This window comes from Nicotiana attenuata, unplaced genomic scaffold, assembly GCF_001879085.1.
Source record: "Nicotiana attenuata strain UT unplaced genomic scaffold, NIATTr2, whole genome shotgun sequence".
Classification (NCBI taxonomy): Eukaryota; Viridiplantae; Streptophyta; class Magnoliopsida; order Solanales; family Solanaceae; genus Nicotiana; species Nicotiana attenuata.
In genome coordinates this window covers 171,575-192,388 of record NW_017672245.1, presented here as the reverse complement: position 1 = coordinate 192,388, position 20,814 = coordinate 171,575, and the positions used below count along the sequence as shown (strand labels likewise).

Here is a 20,814-nt window from a genome sequence, read left to right as displayed (position 1 = left end):
GAAAAACCTCGAACAGCTAGGGTTTCAGGTGAACCCTAGAATGAGAAAGGCTTGGAAAAGGTCCGATCTAAGTCGGATAAGGCTGGACATAGGCTCAAGAGGCTAAGATATGCCGGAGCCAGGCCGGAGATGACCAGAAATCTCAAGTCGGCGGAGATCTGAGTGGAGACCTTTGAGGTCTAGCCTCAAACCTTCGAGTACCAGGTATACAGGAGCAATGTGGGGCAAGTATGAGGTTTCCATGGCCTGAGAAGCCATGAATTCCGGCGAGAATCGAAGAGATTAGGGTTAGTTTGGGTGGCGGCGACTAGGGTTTGCAGAGAGAATGGGAGAGGAAGGGGATTCAAGGGCGGCGGGTAGAGGGAAATGAATTTAGGGTTGGGGTGTTGGTAGATTAAAAATGGAAAGGGTGCGTGTGAGTCGTTGATCTAAAAGATCACCGGCTGTGATTAAAATAGAATCCGGTCGGGTGCTTTAAACGGGTTAGGGGATTGGGTTGGACTGGTCCGGAATTGGGCCTGGAATTGGGTCAATTAAGGGGATTAATGTGGCTATAATTGAAATGCAGATGGGCTATATATTAAATAGCCAATTTTCCCTTTTTAATTTAACTAAAATAGTTAAAATAATTTTAAAAACAAATTGAAAGCACTGAACTAATTAATAATATATAAACATTAATCTAAAAATACTGGGAGTAATTTTATAGTTGTAAAATGCTATTAATCGTAATATAGGCTATAATTGCAATTTTATGCCATTTAGCTTTAAAAATATCAAATAAATTTATAAAAATATAATAAAATCACCTTAATTATATTGTGGTGTAAATATGAGGATGGAAATAAATTACTCACCCAAATAATAGTTTTGGGAATAATTATTGGATTTTGTACTGCTAAAACAAATAATAAAATGATTTTAAAAAGCTTTAAAAATTAGAAAAAAATGTCAAAATTCTTGGGCATACTTATATATGCATGTACATGCTATTTTGAGAATATTTTGAGTATAAAAATAGATAGGGAAAAATTGAAAATCAACAGCACAGAGCTTAGATAAACATTTAAGACACATGCCGGTATATCTCAATTAAGAAGAAACAGGTTATTAATTAGTAAAAATCGGATTTTACCACAAATAGCCTGTGTACGCACTCATCACCTCCATGTACACGGAGCTCACATATCACAACACTACCAAAACCTAAGGGGAGTTCCCCCACACAAGGTTAGGCAAGCCACTTACCTCGAACCGAGCTCAATCAATCGATAAACAATGCCTTTTCCACGAATATCCGACTCCGAATGGCCCAAATCTAGCCAAAAGCAATTACATACCATAAATATAATTATAAAAAATTAATCTAATTAATGAAACCAAAGCTTAAGCAAGAAATAAGAAAATAGCCCTAAAAAGTCGACCCGCGCCCGCGTCACGGAATCGAGTAAAAGTCACAAAATATGAACACCCATTCACTCACGAGTTCACTCGTACCAAAATTATTCAAATCCGATAACAAAATCCCAATCAAAACTCAAAAACTTGGTTGATGAACTTTCCAATCTTTTCCCCAAATTTTCTCAACCCAAATTCCTTAACTAATGCAGAAATCAACTATAGATTAGTGGAATATAACCATAAAGGTGGTAAGAATCATTACCCAAAAGCTCTCTATGAAAATCCTTCAAAAAATCGCCAAATCCGAGTCTGAAAGTCCCAAAATTGAAAATGGGATAAAACCCTCGATCTTAGCCTTTTCTGCTCAGCTATTTCGCATCTGCGGGCCTCCACTCGCACCTATGATGCTGCACCTGCGGAATTTCCCTCGCTGGTCCGCATCTGCGATGAATAGGCTGCATCTGCGTATGCACGCCTGCGGAGCACTATCCGCTTCTGCGGTCCGCCTCCGCACCTGCGGTTCCTTAGGCGCATCTGCAGGCATCGCAGATGTGGAATTCTCCTCGCATCTGCGACCCCTGACCAACCATTCCAATCCGCTTCTGCGCTTGCCTCTACGCACGTACGATCCAGCACTTGCGGTCTCCCCATCGTAGGTGTGAAAACACCAGAAACTAGAAAAACTTCAGCAATTTGCATAAGTCCAATCTCAATCCGTTAAGCATCTGAAACACCCCCGAGGCCCCGGAACTTCAACCAAACATACCAACAAGTTCTAAAACACCATATGAACTTAGTAGAGCCCTCAAATCACATCAAACAACGTTAAAAAGACGAATCATCCTCCAATCCAAACTTAATGATCTTGAAACTTCAAATTTCTACAACCGATGCCGAAACCTATCAAACCACGTCCGACTGACCTCAAATTTTGCACACAATTCATATTCAACATTATGGACCTACTCCAACTTCTGAAATCGGAATCCGAACCCGATATAAAAAAGTCCACTTCCGGTCAAAATCTCCAAAAATTCGACTTTCGCCATTTCAAGCCTAAATCAACAACAGACTTCCAAAATAAAATCCAGACACGCCTCTAAGTCCAAAATCACCCAATGGAGCTAACAGAACCGACGGAACTCCATTCCGGAGTCGTCTTCATATAGTTCCGACTACGAACAAAATCCTAAGACTTAAGCTTCCATTTTAGGGACTAAGTGTCCGAAAACACTCCGAAACCAAAAATAAAACCTCCCGGCAAGTCATATAAGTAGAAAAAGATATGGGGGAAGCACTAAATAGAGGATCGGGGATATTATTCTCAAAACGACCGACCAAGTCGTTACAGCGGACGCTGTATAGCTATACCTCAAGTCTCCAAATGTGGTTGTGTCACGACCCAAAATCCCTCCGAAGGAGACGTTATGGCACCTAGTCTCTAAAACTAGGTAAGCCTAACACATACTAAAATAATGACAAGTTCTACTAACAGCTATTAAACATGAACCAAAAGTTTCTAAATAAACCAATCGTCTCAACATGATACAGTATCCCAAAACCGGTAATACAAGTCATAAGCCTTTCTAGGAGTAATTATACATAATGAATACATCACTGTTCCGAAACAAAAAGGAAACAATGGAAATAAGTACAATAGAAGGTGACTTCAGACCCTGCGAATGCCCAGCATGTGTACCTTGAAGTCTCTAAACCAAGTCCGTACCCAATAATCTGGCCTCGCCCGGCTCGAACCAAACCACTGGGGACCGACACCTCCTACCATATAGAGCCTCATACGGTGCCATCTGAATGCTGGACTGATAACTACTGTTGTAGACAAACTCTGCAAGGGGCAAGAACTGATCCCAAGAACCCCCAAACTCTATCACACACGCACAGAGCATTTCGAGAATCTGAATAGTGCGCTCGGACTATCCATCCGTCTGAGGGTAAAATGCCGTGCTCAACTCCACTCAAGTACCCAACTCATGCTGTACGGCTCTCTAGAACCATGATGTAAACTGCGTACCCTGGTTAGAGATGATAGATACCGACATGCCATGAAGTCTGACAATCTCACGGATATAAACTCGAGCCAGCTGCTCGGAAGAATAGGTAGTCATCATAGGAAGGAAGTGAGCTGACTTGGTCAGCCTAACCATAATCACATACTGCATCAAACTTCCGCTGAGTCCGTGGGAGTCTAACAACGAAATCCATAGTGATCCACTCCCATTTCCACTGCAAGATCTCTAACTTCTGAAGCAATCCACCTGGTCGCTGATGCTCATACTTCACCTGCTGGCAATTTAGGCACCGAGCAACATACTCCACTACGTCCTCCTTCATCCTCCTCCACGAGTAATGCTGCCTCAAGTTCTAATACATCTTCGCGGCACCCGGATGAATAGAGTACCGCGATCTACGAGCCTCCTGAAGAATCAACTCACGCAAACCATCAACATTAGTAGTCTGCCATGCATTCTAATGCACCATCATCTCCAATAGTGACCTCCTTAGCATCATCGTGCTGGACCATGTCCTTCAGGACAAGCAGATGGGGTTCATCATACTGACACTCCCTGATACGATCATAAAGAGAAGGCCGAGAGACCACACAAGCCAATACTCAACTAGTCTCAGAAATATCCAATCTCACAAAATGGCCGGCTAGGGCCTGAACATCCAACACCATGGGCCTATCCGCGGCTGGTAGATATGTTGAACTCCCCAAACTCTCTAACCGGCTACTCAAAGCATTGGCCACCACATTGGCCTTCCCAAGGTGGTACAAAATAGTGATATCATAATCCTTAAGCAGCTCTAACTACCTCCTCTAACGCAAATTAATATCTTTCTGCTTGAATATATGCTGCAAACTCCGGTGATCAGTGTAGATCTCACAAGGGATACCGTACAAATAATGCCTCCAAATCTTCAAGGCATGAACAATAGCTGCTAGCTCAAGGTCGTGGACAGGATTGTTCTTTTCATGCACCTTCAGCTGTCTGGACGGGTAGGCTATCACCCTACGGTCCTGCATCAACACCGCACCGAGGCCAACTCGCGGCGCATCACAATAAACTGCATAAGACCCCGAACCCGTAGGCAATATCAATACTCGGGCTGTAGTCAAAGCTGTCTTGAGCTTTTGAAAGCTCTTCTCACACTCCTCCGCCCACCTGTACGGAGCACCCTTCTGGGTCAGCATATTCATATATGTTGCAATAGATGAGAATCCCTCAATAAATCGATGGTAATAACTCGCCAAACCAAGAAAACTCCAAATCTCTGTAGCTAAGGACGGTCAACTCTGCACCGCTTCCACTTTCTTCGAATCCACTTTGATCCCTTCACTCTGTAGCTAGAAGTCTTTTTTGCTACTTATACTTTTATTGTATTTTTAATATTTTATTATTATTTCTATTCTAACTAGTATATATGGAGGTTTGGTGGCCGTAGGTTATGTTTTCTTGCTCCATAACTAGTTGTGTTACTGCTAATGGTATAGAGTGTACTGATATTTACAGGGAAGGAGATCAAGGTTTGGATGATAATTCACGTGTTGATTCTTAGAATCTGATTATGTAATTTATGGTGCTCAGCAGCAGTCAGCGTGATATTCAGTGAATTAGATGAAGTGACAACTAATATTATTTCATTTAATAATTGAATTTAAAAAATGAGAAAAAAGACAAAAGGTATATTAAGCTAGTTATATTAAAAAAAAGGTGAACACATATTTACTATATCAGTTATTTTTTCTTATTGTATATAAAAAAAAGAATTTTAAAAAATAGTGAAAACAACAAATGAAATTAGATTACGAAGAGAAAAGAATATAAAAAAAGAAGTTAAATGAACTTAGAAAAGGAAAAAAGAAAAAAATAAGAAGAAAGCGAAAAAAAAGGAGAAAAGGAAGAAATAAAGGAAAAAAAGAAAAAAAATATAGAAATAAAAAAGAATTGAAGAAAAAATAGAAAATTACCCACAAAAACTAGTGTGGTAGGAAATGTAATTAGGTTGATGGGTAGAAAAACAAATAGATAGGCAAAGATAAATAATTTTATTTTTTTGGGTAACTGTGTCATTCTCCCTTTACCTAAAGGGGTTTTGACACAGTTACCCACAAAAATAAAACTATTTATCCTTGTCTACCCATTTGTTTTTCTACCCATAAACTAATTATATTTCCTACCCATAGTAGTTTTTGTAGGGAATTTTTTCTTTATTCTCTAATTCTTTTTTATTTCTATGCTTCTTTTCTTTTCTTTTTTTCTTTTTTTTTTCTTTTCTCCTTTTCTTTTTTCTTGTTTTCTTCTTATTTATTTTTTATTTTTTCCTTTTTCTAATTTTATTTAACTTCTTTTTTTATATTTTTTTCTTCATAATCTAATTTCATTTACTGTTTTCACTATTTTTTTTTATTATTTTTTTTATATTATTACTAAAGAAAAATCAAATTGTGTACCAATTAAATGTAGCTAATACAATAAAAAAATATTAACTAACATATGATACCAGTATAGTATATAGATATACCAACAGGGTATACAATTGTACGCAAAGAGTTAAAAAAATTTAATTCAATTGTTAAACTAAAATAATATCAGTTGTCAATAAAGATTTCAAAAAGTTCTAAAAGTATCTAATTGTAAGAGTATACCATTACATTATATAGCATACTATAATTTTTTTTTTTTTTTTTTTGCAGTTTTAATTTGCCCCTTACGCTGGGTAAAAGCTTAATGCAAATTAAAAGGGAAAAGGCAAGTGAATTTACGGGTAATAAGTATACTATTATAGTATATTGTATACTATTAAAGCATACTGTTACAGTATATTGCATATTATAACAGTATACTATAACAATATATTGTATACTATAATAGTATATTGTTGCAGTATAACTATATACTCCTACAGTATACTGTTGGATGGAGTATAGCTATATACTCCTACAGCATATTGTATACCGTAGCAGTATACTATTGGGTAGCTGTGTTCTTCTTCGATTTTCAGCTGAAAATTTCGATCTCAATCACCTCAAATCAGCTCCAAATGCTATCAAATTTCAGTATGAACTTCCATAAGGTACTATAAGCAATATTTAACAGCACCCACTTTGAATCAAACAAGAAATCTTCAAAATAAAAATTTTAAATTCAAGAGCTTCAAGCCCAACAATAGTGAATATTCAAATACACATAAAAACTACTACATGGGAGTACTGGTTTTCTTCGAGTTCATACACAAACTTTCCCCTAATGATAATGGCCGCAAGTTTTAGACATAGGCTAAAAAAGTTCTTAAATTAAAGCAGGTCAAATAGCAGAGTAGTAAAAGTGAAGTTATTATAATAAAACTAAAAATAAGGTAAAGAATTCTATCTCTCTTGACAAAGAAACAGAGGGATTAAAAACTGGACACATTTGAAATTCAGGAGCCCTTTATTGCGGTTGGTGAGGCAGTGACAGTGCGAATAGAATAAATACCGGGTAAATAGTTTGGATCACATGAATAGGAAAAGTAAATAATTTAAGCATAGGCATTAAAGGGTAAATAGTTTGGAATCAACGAGTACAAAGGGAGATCTCTTACCTAAATCTAATATGGTGGGCCCAAGAAGCCCAACCCGGGTACGGCTTCTGAGCTATAAGAACATCATTGGGTGCATTTCTCAAACCCTAACGCTTCGCTTCATTTGTTCTGCGCAGCCAGGGTTTTAGCGAAGCTCTCTCGTCTTTCTTTTCGTCTTCTAAAGGTTAGATCTGTTCTATTTTTCTGCCTATTATTTATATATATATTCATACGAATGAATTGTATTCTAGTTTGTGTTTTGTCAGTGATTTGTTGAAAAACACAATCTAATTACCTCGTGAATTGATTTTTCTTATGTTTGAATTATGAGATTTATATGTTTCTCTTTACTAATTAATTGATATCATAACTTTGTCTTCCATTTTTTGATCTCGTCTATGTGGTATTGTCTTTTTGTTTATACTATATTTCAGCTGTTCTACTAATTTGGATGATTTTACTGTACATAATGCTATGTGAAGTTATAATTTGTTACAGCCTAGGCGCTCACCTTTTTTGGCTTCCCTAAAATAGAATATTTGGAAGTTGGTAAAGACCCGCCCCTTGTTTCAGTCAGAATGAGTCCCCGAGACCCCGGGACATTGGCTTCCGCCAACAGTGAATAAGATTTATTTTTTTATTTGTTAATTTGGTTTGATCTGCTACACATAGATTTAGATCTATTGATGGTGTTTTTTAAAGACGGATTTTTACACTTGGAAGTCAATTGAATAATAAATCTACGACTATTAGAAACTCTATAGACTCTGCTATATTTGGTATGATAGAAAATGTTTTCCTTTTTGTTCTTTGTTTGATGTTTGATTTGTAACTGAACTTCTTGCTAAGAATTTGTGAAAGGTTGATAATGGCTGATTGTTGGAAAGGAAAATCCTTTCCGTGATATTTGTTTCTTTCTAGTCTTCTAGAGATTATTTTGGTCTCCATGGTTATCAAAAATAATTCTTGGTTTTCTGTTCTTGTGATGATCTTCAGTTTCAAAGGAATCATGGGTAAAGAGAAGGTTCATATCAACATTGTGGTCATTGGCCACGTCGACTCTGGAAAGTCGACCACCACTGGTCACTTGATCTACAAGCTTGGTGGTATTGACAAGCGTGTTATTGAGAGGTTTGAGAAGGAAGCTGCTGAGATGAACAAGAGGTCATTCAAGTATGCCTGGGTGCTTGACAAGCTTAAGGCTGAACGCGAGCGTGGTATCACCATTGATATTGCCTTGTGGAAGTTTGAGACCACTAAGTACTACTGCACTGTGATTGATGCCCCCGGACACAGGGACTTTATCAAGAACATGATCACTGGTACTTCCCAGGCTGATTGTGCTGTTCTTATTATTGACTCAACCACTGGTGGTTTTGAAGCTGGTATTTCCAAGGATGGTCAGACCCGTGAGCACGCATTGCTTGCTTTCACTCTTGGTGTCAAGCAAATGATTTGCTGCTGCAACAAGGTTTGCTTTTTATCGTATAGTCGTATAGTTAATTATTATTTTTGAAAAGAAGCATGGCATGTTTTGCTAAATCTGTTGTTTTGTGCCTTGTGCAGATGGATGCTACCACACCCAAGTACTCCAAGNGCTAGGTATGATGAAATCGTGAGAGTTCTCACTCAGAGTGTACACCTGACAGATTCCATTTGTCCCCATCTCTGGGTTTTCAGGGGGGACAATATGATTGAGAGGTCTACCAACCTTGACTGGTACAAGGGGCCAACCCTCCTTGAGGCTCTTGACCAGATTAATGAGCCCAAGAGGCCCACAGACAAACCCCTACGTCTTCCACTTCAGGACGTTTACAAGATTGGTGGTATTGGTACCGTCCCTGTTGGTCGTGTTGAAACTGGTGTCCTCAAGCCTGGCATGCTTGTGACCTTTGGGCCTACTGGTCTGACAACTGAAGTCAAGTCTGTAGAGATGCACCACGAAGCTCTCCAGGAGGCACTCCCTGGTGACAATGTCGGGTTCAATGTTAAGAATGTTGCTGTTAAGGATCTCAAGCGTGGTTATGTTGCCTCAAACTCCAAGGATGACCCAGCCAAAGGGGCTGCCAGTTTCACCTCCCAGGTCATCATCATGAACCATCCTGGTCAGATCGGAAATGGATATGCACCAGTTCTCGACTGCCACACTTCCCACATTGCTGTCAAGTTTGCTGAGATCTTGACCAAGATTGACAGACGTTCTGGTAAGGAACTTGAGAAGGAACCTAAGTTCTTGAAGAATGGTGATGCTGGTATGGTTAAGATGATGCCGACCAAGCCTATGGTTGTTGAGACCTTCGCTGAGTACCCACCATTGGGTCGTTTTGCTGTGAGGGACATGCGTCAGACTGTTGCTGTTGGTGTCATCAAGAGTGTTGACAAGAAGGACCCAACTGGCGCCAAGGTCACCAAAGCTGCTCAGAAGAAGAAGTGAGGTTGTGGTTTTGATGGGATTCAGCTTGGATGAACTAGTTTTGTTTATTTGCATCAGTTTTTTCCAATTTTGTTTTGGACATTTAACCAGTGCTGGATGTGGCTCCGGAAGCTATTGTCATGGTTCTCTAGCCTCTTTTGAGGATAGTGGAGTAATTGAGCAATTTGGTCCAGAGCCAAATTGCTTGATGGGCAATGATAATAGCTCTTTGGTGGTTATTTCTTTGCCTTGGTTTTATATCACATTTTATGATGAGCTTTAGTCGGTGAATTACTGAAGTTGTTTAACTTAGTGAATTTTGAGCAGCTTTTCTTCGTATTATGTGGTGATTGTTTCCCTCTTTGAGGTCTGCAAGAATTGAGGTGTTGATTCATCTGAAGGGGCAATCTCTTATTACCGTGGTGATGTGCCCTGCTTTACTCTGAAGGAGTAGAACTAGTGTGATCTTTAAGCTTTACAAGATCAGAATTCATCTTGGGTGATATGAATTTCAGCTGCTCTCGTTATTTCTGTAACATATTTCAGCTTCTAAAGGGATATGGAACTTCGCAGAAGTGAATTTTAGCAATTGATTTTTGCAGGAATGAGTTAATACATGATTTTACAGACTTAAAAAACATATACAATGACTTCTTTGGTTGGGCATTACAGTGTACGTTTGCGTGGCATAGATGGAGTAAATTACATTTTCTTTCCCCAAATCCAATTATCTTAACATGTTTTTCACCAAGGGGAATAAGGTACTGCAATGCACCATGTTTCTTCACTTTTTTCATTTTAAAAGTGAAGAAAGGACGACTTAGACAAAAAACCACGAGTTGTATAAGCTCAAGTAAGTTCTAAAAGCCTACTCCATTGCGAGCGACAACTACATACTCCCTTCATATTCTCTGTCCATAGAATATAGGCCCCAAAACAACTTGTGGATCTTAAAGATATCGATATGTAGGTCTCCTTCGACATATGTTAAACGCCCTCATGTGCTACTAGGCACTTAAACCGACTTTAATTACTGATCTACTACTATCATTTGTATTTCTATGGGGACTTCGAAGGTGATCACTTATGAGCAGGATTTTTATCTAGCTATGCTATGATATAAACCTATTTACTATCTTTATTTAAGTTCCTTATTAATTACTTTATATACCTATACTTGCTAATTTTATACAAAACCATAAAAAGGAGGAAATGAAACATACCTTAAATACTGGGTATCAGTTACACATAATCCCCCTACATTTAAGACTCTTCCTTTTTCAAAGGATTACAAAATATCATCTCTCTTTGTACTTACCCACCGTAAGAAACCCACTGATACCCTAAATCATCACCTCTCTTTCATACGAATCAACCAATATCTCTCTCTCTCCCTCATACAAATCAAACTATTATCTCTCTAAAATTGTAGCATCATATATTTCGCTGAATGAATTCCACCAACAACCATTAAAAAGCTTCAACTGTTGACAAATCCATCAACATTATCTCTGAAATTGTAGGTGGAGGGATCTGCCCTTGACATACTATTAGAAAGGTTCGAAGCTTTGAATTAGTATTCAGATTTTACGAATTGTGATTTTTTTGGATTGTGTCCTTGAAAACGATTGAAAATATCCTTTAGAGTTTATCTCAATTTTAAGGGAGATGTTAAGTTTAAAGTTGGTTTTAGGTTGAATTTCTGATTGGAACTTGAGGAAGAAGAAGTTTCGGAATTGTATTACGATTGTATGATAAATGTATCATAGTTTTATCAGAGTTGTATTTGATACGTCAATACCTAAGACAATTCTGATACTATACTAATACTATTAAAATACAATATTGTATCATAATTTAAGTTTAAAGTTGGTTCTAGGTGGATGTTTTAAATTGAAACTTGAAAAAGATGAAGATCAAAGTTGTATCATAATCTAGAATTGTATCATAATTGTATAGCAATTTGTACCTAAAACAATATGATACAATGCTAATACAAATATAATACGATATTGTATTAGTTTAAGTTTAGAATCGGTTTTAAGTTGTATCATATTTGTATCAGAATTGTGTAAGAATACTTTCGGGACTGTATCATATTTGTAATCTGAATAATGAGTAGTTGTGAGTTCATGACGAATTTTACAGTTTATATCACAAATATAGGATAATTATATATTAATTTATTAGTATTGTATCAGGTATTATATTGGATATTAATTTACCATCTACAAGTTAGATACAATTGTGATACAAGTATGATACAATTATGTTTTGCGCATTGATATATCTGATACAATTCAAATGCAATTATGATACAGTTATCATACAATCCCTGAATTTTTTTTCATTTTCAGTGTGTCTGGTCTCCCGACAAAAGAACGATGCAATTGATGATTTAATAATATAAAGTTGTCGCCAATGGTGGGAAGAGAGAAGATGGAGATTCTGGGTGTAGATTAAGGGATTTCGATGTAAAAAAAAAGGAGAGAGAAGAGGAAAGGGAAAAAAGGAAAGGATATAATTGAATCCCTTAATTGAAGGCAGTAATAATGAGATGAGAGCCTTTTAAGGAGATCTACACAATTTGTAAGAAAAACCTAGATACTTATTAAAAACTACAAAACATAGAGAATATTAGTAAATAAGTTTCTAATATAGTATAACTAGGTAAAAATCCCCTTCTGAGCATGAGTTCTAGCCCAATATAAATAATTCAAAGGAAAAAAAAAATCAAGAATACTTATAGGAATCAAACTATTTATCTTGATCTACCCATTAAGAATTCTATCCATTAAATATTTATAATAATTACATATTTAAGCTTTAAAAGGCTGAAAGTTGCACCCTATTTAAACGGGCAAACAAGGCCCTAAGGCGGCTAACTTGTTAAAGCTAAGACACGCTCAAGAAGCTACCAAAACCACATCACATCAGTTTGAAATGAACTTAAACTTCAGCTTCTAATTCTTACAAGCATTTACAACAAATTTTAATAATACTCATCCAAATCAAAATTCAAACAACTATATTAAGTTTTGTATTCCCAAACCCAAGCTTCAAATATTCTTTAATGGTGGACAATTTTTATTTTTCTTTAATTCTCAGCAACTATATCCGGATTATAACTACAATTTTAGCTTTGTACTATATAACCAGATGATTCAATAAATAGCAGTCGAAGTATATTATTGAAGTCAGTAGCATAACCAGGAATTTCACGAAGGGTGTTCAACCTTTGGATAAAAAAAAGGGCAGCCTGGTGCACTAAGCTCCCGCTATGTTCGGGGTCCGGGGAAGGATCGGACCACAAGGGTCTATATTGTACGCAATATTACCCTGCATTTCTACTTTTGGATAGGTAAATAAATTGTTTTTTCAATAAATGGGTGCACTGAAATTTTTAACATAAAATACACAATATTTAGCTAAATCATAAAAACACTTACAGAATTAACCTATGTATAAATCAAAATCAATATAAAGGAATCAACAAAAAAAATACTACTAGTGTAAGAACAATTCAAATATATTATTACAATTGTACTCTACGAGGTCTCATCTCTTGAATTGTTTTTATAACAGACTCATCAGAAATAGTAAGAAATACTTTTTTTTTTCTACGTATGGCACTATGCAACCTTCTAAAAATTCATCATCCATTCGATTTTGCAAGTTATTCTTGATAAACTTCATTGCAGAAAAAGTTCTTTCAACGGTTGCAGTGGCAATTGGCAGAAACAAAGCAAGTTTCACGAAGCAGAACACAAAAGGATAAGTAATATTCTTCTTTGTCTCAACTAGCTTTTTTGAAAGTTCACCAAGTCCACCTAAATTGGATGTATATGGTCAAAATCGAGGATCATGATTTCGAAATCTTAAATCAGGCTATGGGTCCGAGTCCGAGAGACTCAAAGTGGAGGTCAGATCCGGCTAAGGGACGCATACCTCGAGGAAGCTGATCGAAGGCCTGGCACGGCCTACATTGTGGGCTGCACGATCTCGAAGTCAATCAAGAAAGAGCGGGAATTTCTCAAGAGCACGTGGACCAGGCATAAATTAAAGGATAAGATTTGTACAAAATGGTACAGGTCCGTACTAGGTTGTTGTACACCTGTACCAATAGAATTCTTTATTACAATTAGGAATGTACTATATTGAGGTTTTCTCCTCCTATATAAAGGGGACCCCAATCATTTTTATAAGGATCATCTGATATTATTCTCTGCAATAGAACATTCTGCTTTGCCTTTCTTGTTTAACGTGCTCAACAATTATTCTTCAGATTTATTGTCTTTACTTTATTTACTTTATTGTTCTAAGCTGACCTCAAGGTCCCTGGGATAACCGAGCTCGAGGCCCCTATTACTCCAGCAGCACTAATTTGGTTCACATTTTCTTCTCACTTAAGCTTAATATTACTTGTGTAATCACTAGTATTAGAATATATCACATATCTTTAAAACCACAAATTATCTTTAATTGTTACTTATATTTTTCGAGGAAAACAGTTTGGCGCCGCCCACCGTGGGGCTAAAGATAATAGTGATTATTTTAGTGATAGTTTTTTGATAACACACGTTATTCTTCATACTTTTTCTTGTCAAAGATTTTTTGATATCAGGCCAAAATATGTCTAGCACACAAAACGCACCAGCTCATGACAACGAGGGACTCGGAGAAAACAGCGGTATAAGAGTTGGTGTACCACCCATAAACCTTGAGGGAATGCCAAATTTGGAGCTCGTTGATATCAGTTCAGATAACGCTCTAAACACGGACGCAGGCACAAACCCCGTGAGGAATGCACACAGAGAAGCCCGAGCCGGAGGCCAGGAAACGCGAGGAATGGAAGAAGGTGAGTCAGCTTCCAAGTGATATTCGAGATGCTGCAAGCTCAGCAAGTGACCATTGCTCAACTTCAGAGTCAAAATAGAACTCCAAACACCGCCGAACCAGTAGACGCCCGACATACGGAACCTGCGCCTGAAAGGCCCGATGAAAGTGGCTCGGGGACTGATTCCGCTATTATGAAAATGCTCGAAGAGCTGACCAAAAGAATCGAGTCCGGAGAAAAGAAAATTGAAAAAAATGACAAAAAGGTGGAGACATACAATTCAAGAGTCGACCAGATACCAGGAGCACCTCCGATTTTAAAAGGACTGGATTCCAAAAAGTTCATACAAAAACCTTTCCCCCCAAGTGCGGCTCCAATGCCTATTCCCAAGAAGTTTCGCATGCCCGATTTTTACCTAAATACAACGGAACAACTGACCCTAATGAGCATATTACTTCATACACTTGTGGAATCAAAGGAAATGATTTGAATGACGACGAAATCGAGTCAGTATTGTTGAAAAAGTTCGGGGAAACACTATCAAAAGGAGCTATGGTCTGGTATCACAACTTAGCTCCTAACTCCATTGACTCAATTGCTATGTTGGCGGATGCCTTCGTAAAAGCACACACTGGGGCCATAAAGGTGGCCACAAGAAAATCGGATGTCTTCAAAATAAAACAAAGGGACGACGAGATGCTGACAGAGTTCGTGTCCCTGTTTCAGATGGAAAGAATTGAATTACCGCCAGTCTCCGATGACTGGGCAGTTCAGGCCTTTATGCAAGGTTTGAATGAAAGAAGCTCGATTGCATCTCGACAGCTAAAGCGGAACTTGATTGAATATCCAACTGTGACATAGTCGGATGTGCACAATCACTATCAGTCAAAGATTAGGGTCGGGGACGACCAGTTGGGAGCCCCCTCGGGCTCAGTTCATCCTAACAGGTTCGCAGCCAAGCCCCCGAGGGATACAGACCAGGGATCAAAATTCAGCAAAGAACGATATCAACCATATGCGGATCGAAGAAGAACCGGCTGAGACACAACACCTCTCGGAGCGATCAAAGAAGTGACCAAGGTCAAGATTCTCGGGGACTCATGAGCAAGAACGGGTTCAATAAACGCGCCGACCCCGGCGAGGCTCCCCGATTATCAGAATACAATTTCAACATAGATGCATCAGGGATCGTCTCGGCTATTGGGAGAATCAAAGATACTAAGTGGCCCAGGCCAATACAGACTGATCCCTCCTAAAGGAACCCGAACTTGATGTGCAATTATCATGGCACGCATGGTCATAGAACGGAAGATTGCAGGCAGTTAAGGGAGGAAGTGGCCAAGTTATTCAATGAGGGCCACATTTGAGAATTCCTAAGTGATCAGGCTAAGAATCACTTCAGGGAGAGGGATGCAGGTAGAAATAATGCACTTGAAGAACCTCAACATGTCATTCACATGATCTTCGGTGGAGTCGACGTCCCATAGGGACCAATATTCAAACATACCAAAGTATCCATCACAAGGGAGAAGCGAACTCGGGATTACCTGCCCGAAGACACCCTCACATTTAGCGAGGAAGACATCGAGGCTTTATCTCAACCTCACAACGATGCACTGGTAATTTCTATCTTTTTAAATAAAGTTCAAGTTAAATGTGTTCTTGTGTATCTAGGTAGTTCGGCCAATATAATCAGGTCAAGGGTCGTGGAGCAGCTCGGGCTGCTCGATTAGATCATACCGGCATCTCGGGTCTTGAATGGCTTTAACATGGCAAGTGAAACAATGAAGGGAGAAATCATCCTCCTTGTCAACATGGCCGGAACCATACAAGACACCAAATTTTATGTCATCGAAGGTGACATGAGGTATAATGCTTTGCTTGGAAGGTCGTAGATCCACAGCATGAGGGCGGTGCCATCGACCCTTCATCAGATGATGAAGTTCCCAACGAAGGATGGCGTGAAAACAGTATATGGAGAGCAGCATGCATCTAAGGAGATGTTTGCAATGCATGACTTTGCACCGGTATCGGCACCATCCACGTCGGAAAAATCGAAGGACGAGCAGGTGGCCAAATAGCAATAACAGCCCGTGCCCTCGGTTGAGCCCGAGGGACAAGTGTTCGATGAACAGGTAGCTGGGGACGAAGAAGAAGATTTCCTCATCCCCCGAACCTTCATTGCCCCCGAGGAGTCAGATGCGACAAAATCCACGATCGAAGAACTTGAGCAGGTCATATTAATCGAGCATCTTCCAGAATGAAAGGTACACCTGGGGACGGGGTTAACCCCCGTACTCAGGAAAAACCTTATTTAGTTTCTCATCGATAATTATGATTGCTTCGCTTGGTCCCACTTAGATATGATAGGGATTCCACCGGAGATAACTACCCATCGACTTAGTGTCGATCCCAGATTTAAGCTGGTGAAGCAAAAGAGGAGACCACAGTCCGAGGTAAAGCATGCATTCATCAAAGAAGAGGTAACCAAACTTCTCAAAATAGGATCCATCAGGGAAGTAAAGTATCCCGAATGGCTGGCTAACGTAGTAGTAGTCCCTAAAAAGGGAATAAACTTAGAATGTGTGTAGATTACAAAGATTTGAACAAAGCATGCCCTAAAAATTCTTTCCCATTGTCCAACATCGATCGCTTGATCGATGCTACGACCGGCCATGAGATCCTTACCTTTCTCAACGCCTACTCTAGATACAACCAAATTCAAATGAACCTAGAGGACAGGGAAAAAACTCCATTCATCACAAAGTATGGTACGTATTAATATAATGTAATACCGTTCAGGCTAAAAAATGCAGGAGCCACATACCAATGTCTAGTTAATAAGATGTTCGAACATCAAATAGGCAAATCCATGGAAGTTTATATTGATGATATGCTAGTTAAGTCCCTGCGCGCAGAGGACCATTTGACCCATTTACAGGTGACATTCGACATCCTTAGAAAGTACAACATGAAGCTTAACCCCGAGAAATGCGCTTTTAGAGTCGGCTCGGGCAAGTTTTCAAGCTTCATGGTATCAAACAAAGGAATCTAGATCAAACCCGATAAAATCAAAGCCATCGAGGAAATCACCGTGGTAAACAATATGAAAGTCGTGCAACGGCTGACCGGACGGATAGCTGCCCTAGGTCGATTTATCTTGAGGTCATCAGATCGAAGCCATCACTTCTTTTCCTTACTCAAAAAAGGAACAACTTCGCATGGACCCCGGAGTGCCAGCAAGCCTTGGAAGAATTAAAACAATATCTCTCGAGCCCACCCCTACTCCATACTCCCAATGAGGATGAAACACTCTACTTGTATCTGTCCGTGTCCGAGGTAGCGGTAAGTGGCGTGTTGGTTCAAGAAGAGCAAGGTACGCAATTTCCTGTCTATTATGTGAGTTGGACCCTAGGAGATGCTGAAACCAGGTACCCACATTTGGAAAAATTAGTTGTTGCATTAATAAGCGCATCCAGGAAATTAACACCATATTTTCAATGCCATCATATATGTGTACTGACTACATACCCGCTGCGTAATATTTTGCATAAGCCCGAATTATCGGGTAGATTGGCCAAATGGGCCATCGAACTTGGAGGATATGATATCGAATATCAGCCTCGAACGGCTATCAAGTCTCAAATTTTGGCAGACTTCGTGGCCGACTTCGTGCCTGCCCTCGTACCCAAAGTATAGAAGGAACTCTTGCTAAAAACGGGTACGTCATCGGGGGTTTGGACCCCTTCACAGACGGTGCCTCGAATGTGAAGGGATTCGGGCTCGGCGTCGTTTTAAAATCTCCTACGGGCAGTGTTATCAGACAATCTATCAAAACTTCTAAACTGACTAACAATGAGGCCGAGTATGAAGCCGTGATTGCAGGTCTTGAACTAGCCAAGGGCCTTGGGGCAGAGGTCATCGAGGCAAAGTGTGATTCCCTTTTGGTAGTAAATCATGTAAACAGAAGCTTCGAGGTTCGAGACGATTGAATTCAAAGGTACTTAGAAAAACTTCAAATGACATTGCAGCGCTTCAAGGAATGGACACTGGACCATGTACCTCGAGAACAGAATAGTGAGGCTGATGAACTTGCAAATTTGGGATCATCGATCGAAGAAGACGATATCATCCCGGGGGCCGTCGTCCAGCTATCGAAGTCGGTGGTCGAAGAAGGTCATGTGGAGATTAATTCAACAAGTTTAACGTGAGAATGGAGGAATAAGTACGTCGATTACTTGAAGCATGGGAAGTTCCCTGCGGATTTAAAAGAGTCAAGAACACTTCGAGCCAAAGCAGCTCGATTCTCACTCGATGAAAATGGAACGTTGTACAGAAGAACCTTCGACAGACCACTGGCAGTATGTTTGGGACCCGGGGAAACCGATTATGTACTACGGGAAATCCACGAGGGCACCTGTAGGAACCATTCCAATGTAGATTCTCTAGTTTGCAAGGTGATCAAAGCGGGGTATTCTTGGGATAGCATGTAAAAGGATACCAAGGAGTTCGTTCGAAAGTGTGACAAATGCCAGAGATTTGCACCTATAATCCATCAACCCGGTGAACATCTCCACTCGGTCCTATCCTTGTGGCCATTCATGAAATGGGGGATGAACATCGTCGGCTCCCTACCAACGACGCCAGTTAAAGCTAGATTTATTTTATTTATGACTGACTACTTCTCAAAATGGGTTGAAGCGCAGGCCTTCGAGAAGGTAAGAGAAAAAGAAGTCATCAACTTCATATGGGACCACATCATATGTCGGTTCGGGATACTCGCAGAAATAACATGTGACAATGGGAAACAACTCATCGGCAGCAAAGTGACAAAATTCTTTGAGGACCATAAAATCAAAATGATTCTATCAACACCTTACCACCCAAGTGCAAATGGTCAGGCAGAGTCCACCAACAAAACCATCATTCGAAATTTGAAGAAAAGGTTAGATGATGCTAAGGGAAAATGGAGAGAAGTATTGCCCAAGGTGCTATGGGCATATCGAACAACTTTGAAGTCGAGCACTGGGGAGACCCAATTTTCATTGGTATACGGATCCAAAGCATTGATCCCAGTCTAAGTCGAGGAACCTAGCATCAAGTTTCAGCATGCCACCGAGGACTCAAATCATGAAGCTAAGAACACTTCTCTCGAACTACTCGATGAAAAGTGTGAGGCCGCTTTAAAACGAATGGCCGCGCAGAAAAAAAGGATCGAAAGGTATTACAACAGAAGGACGAACCTTTGATATTTCAAAGTAGGGGACTTAGTCCTAAGGAAAGTCACTCTCAACGCTCGAGACCCAAACGAAGGAATGCTAGGTCCCAATAGGGAAGGACCGTACCGTGTCCTTGGAGTCATAGGGAAAGGATCCTACAAACTTAGCACAATGGAAGGCGAGCTACTACCAAACAATTGGAATGTATCGATGCTCAAGCGATATTACTGTTGAGGTATGGCCCTCTCCCCTTTCCCATTTCGTATTTAAAACTAACTCCTTGAAGACGTTCGATCAGAGACATCGAGTCATCCTGCAGCTCGAAGGCCTTGGGTTTGATAGCATGCGTTCCACTCTTTTTTACTTAGATCAGGTTTTATCCCAAATGAGTTTTACCAGCAAGGTTTTTAACAAGGTAGCACCCATATACTATCTAAGGAACATTCAACAAGTTGGAAGGCTTCTTTTCGATCAACCTCGAATATTGGGGGGCATCACTCTCGGAGGTTATATTTTTGAGAAAGATGTTTCGCGCCTAAGAGGGCCTCGATAGGAGAACTTTGTAATGGTCCAAACGATCGAATGAATCGTGTCCTTATAGAATAGTCGAGCCCTGATGGCAAAACATGTACGCATGTATCAACTATTTAAAGAAGCATTCTGGTTACATAAAAAACACTTAGTATATCATACGAGCTCTACACTTACAATCCTACGGGAAGCGGCTCAAGGGCCAAAGTACCCCGAAATACCCGGGGACTGTCACTGACTGTCAATACATCCGAGTCATCAAAAATTCAGATTCATAAGACCTCAAAGAGGCACCCCCTCGAAACGAAGGCCAAGGCCAATTTACTCGGGGACTAGCTTTTGGAACAAGTGAGGAAAGTTATTGGGAAACAAGTCCAAGTGACAAACCCGAAGGCTACGGCCATACTAAAGACTACGGTCACAAAAAGGTTACGGCCAAAATAATGCGATTCGGAGACGTCCAATTTCCGCTATAAAATTAAAGGCCTTCAAACATTGAAAAACCTTTTAAGTCAGACTACCCCCGACAAAAGCAAAATATAAGGGGCCTCGATAAATTCGGCCCCCGAAATATCCAAGGGCGTCGATAAATTAGCCCTTGAATAATCCGAAGGCTTCGATAACACCAGCCTTCGGAAAACCCTTCAGAGGTGTCCGGTTACGTCTACACAAACGAAATGTCTAATAAGGTTCCGATACGTGGAGCCTTCGAAAAACCCAACAGGTACAAAAACACATGCTAAGGCATAACTAAAATTTCACTAAGTCTTTTAGCCAAAATGAGGGAAAAATTATGTAGCCATTTTAGAGGCCGAAACGGCCCAATTTAA

General features: G+C 39.6%; 1 pseudogene across 1 annotated transcript; it reads left to right on the top strand.

Annotated features, from left to right (window-relative positions):
- Positions 1-7,066: 7,066 nt before the first annotated feature.
- LOC109212448 lies at positions 7,067-9,906 on the top strand (annotated as a pseudogene). The gene is made up of 3 exons (XR_002065849.1): positions 7,067-7,168; positions 7,981-8,455; positions 8,551-9,906. The product of XR_002065849.1 is annotated as an elongation factor 1-alpha-like (transcript).
- Positions 9,907-20,814: the final 10,908 nt, after the last annotated feature.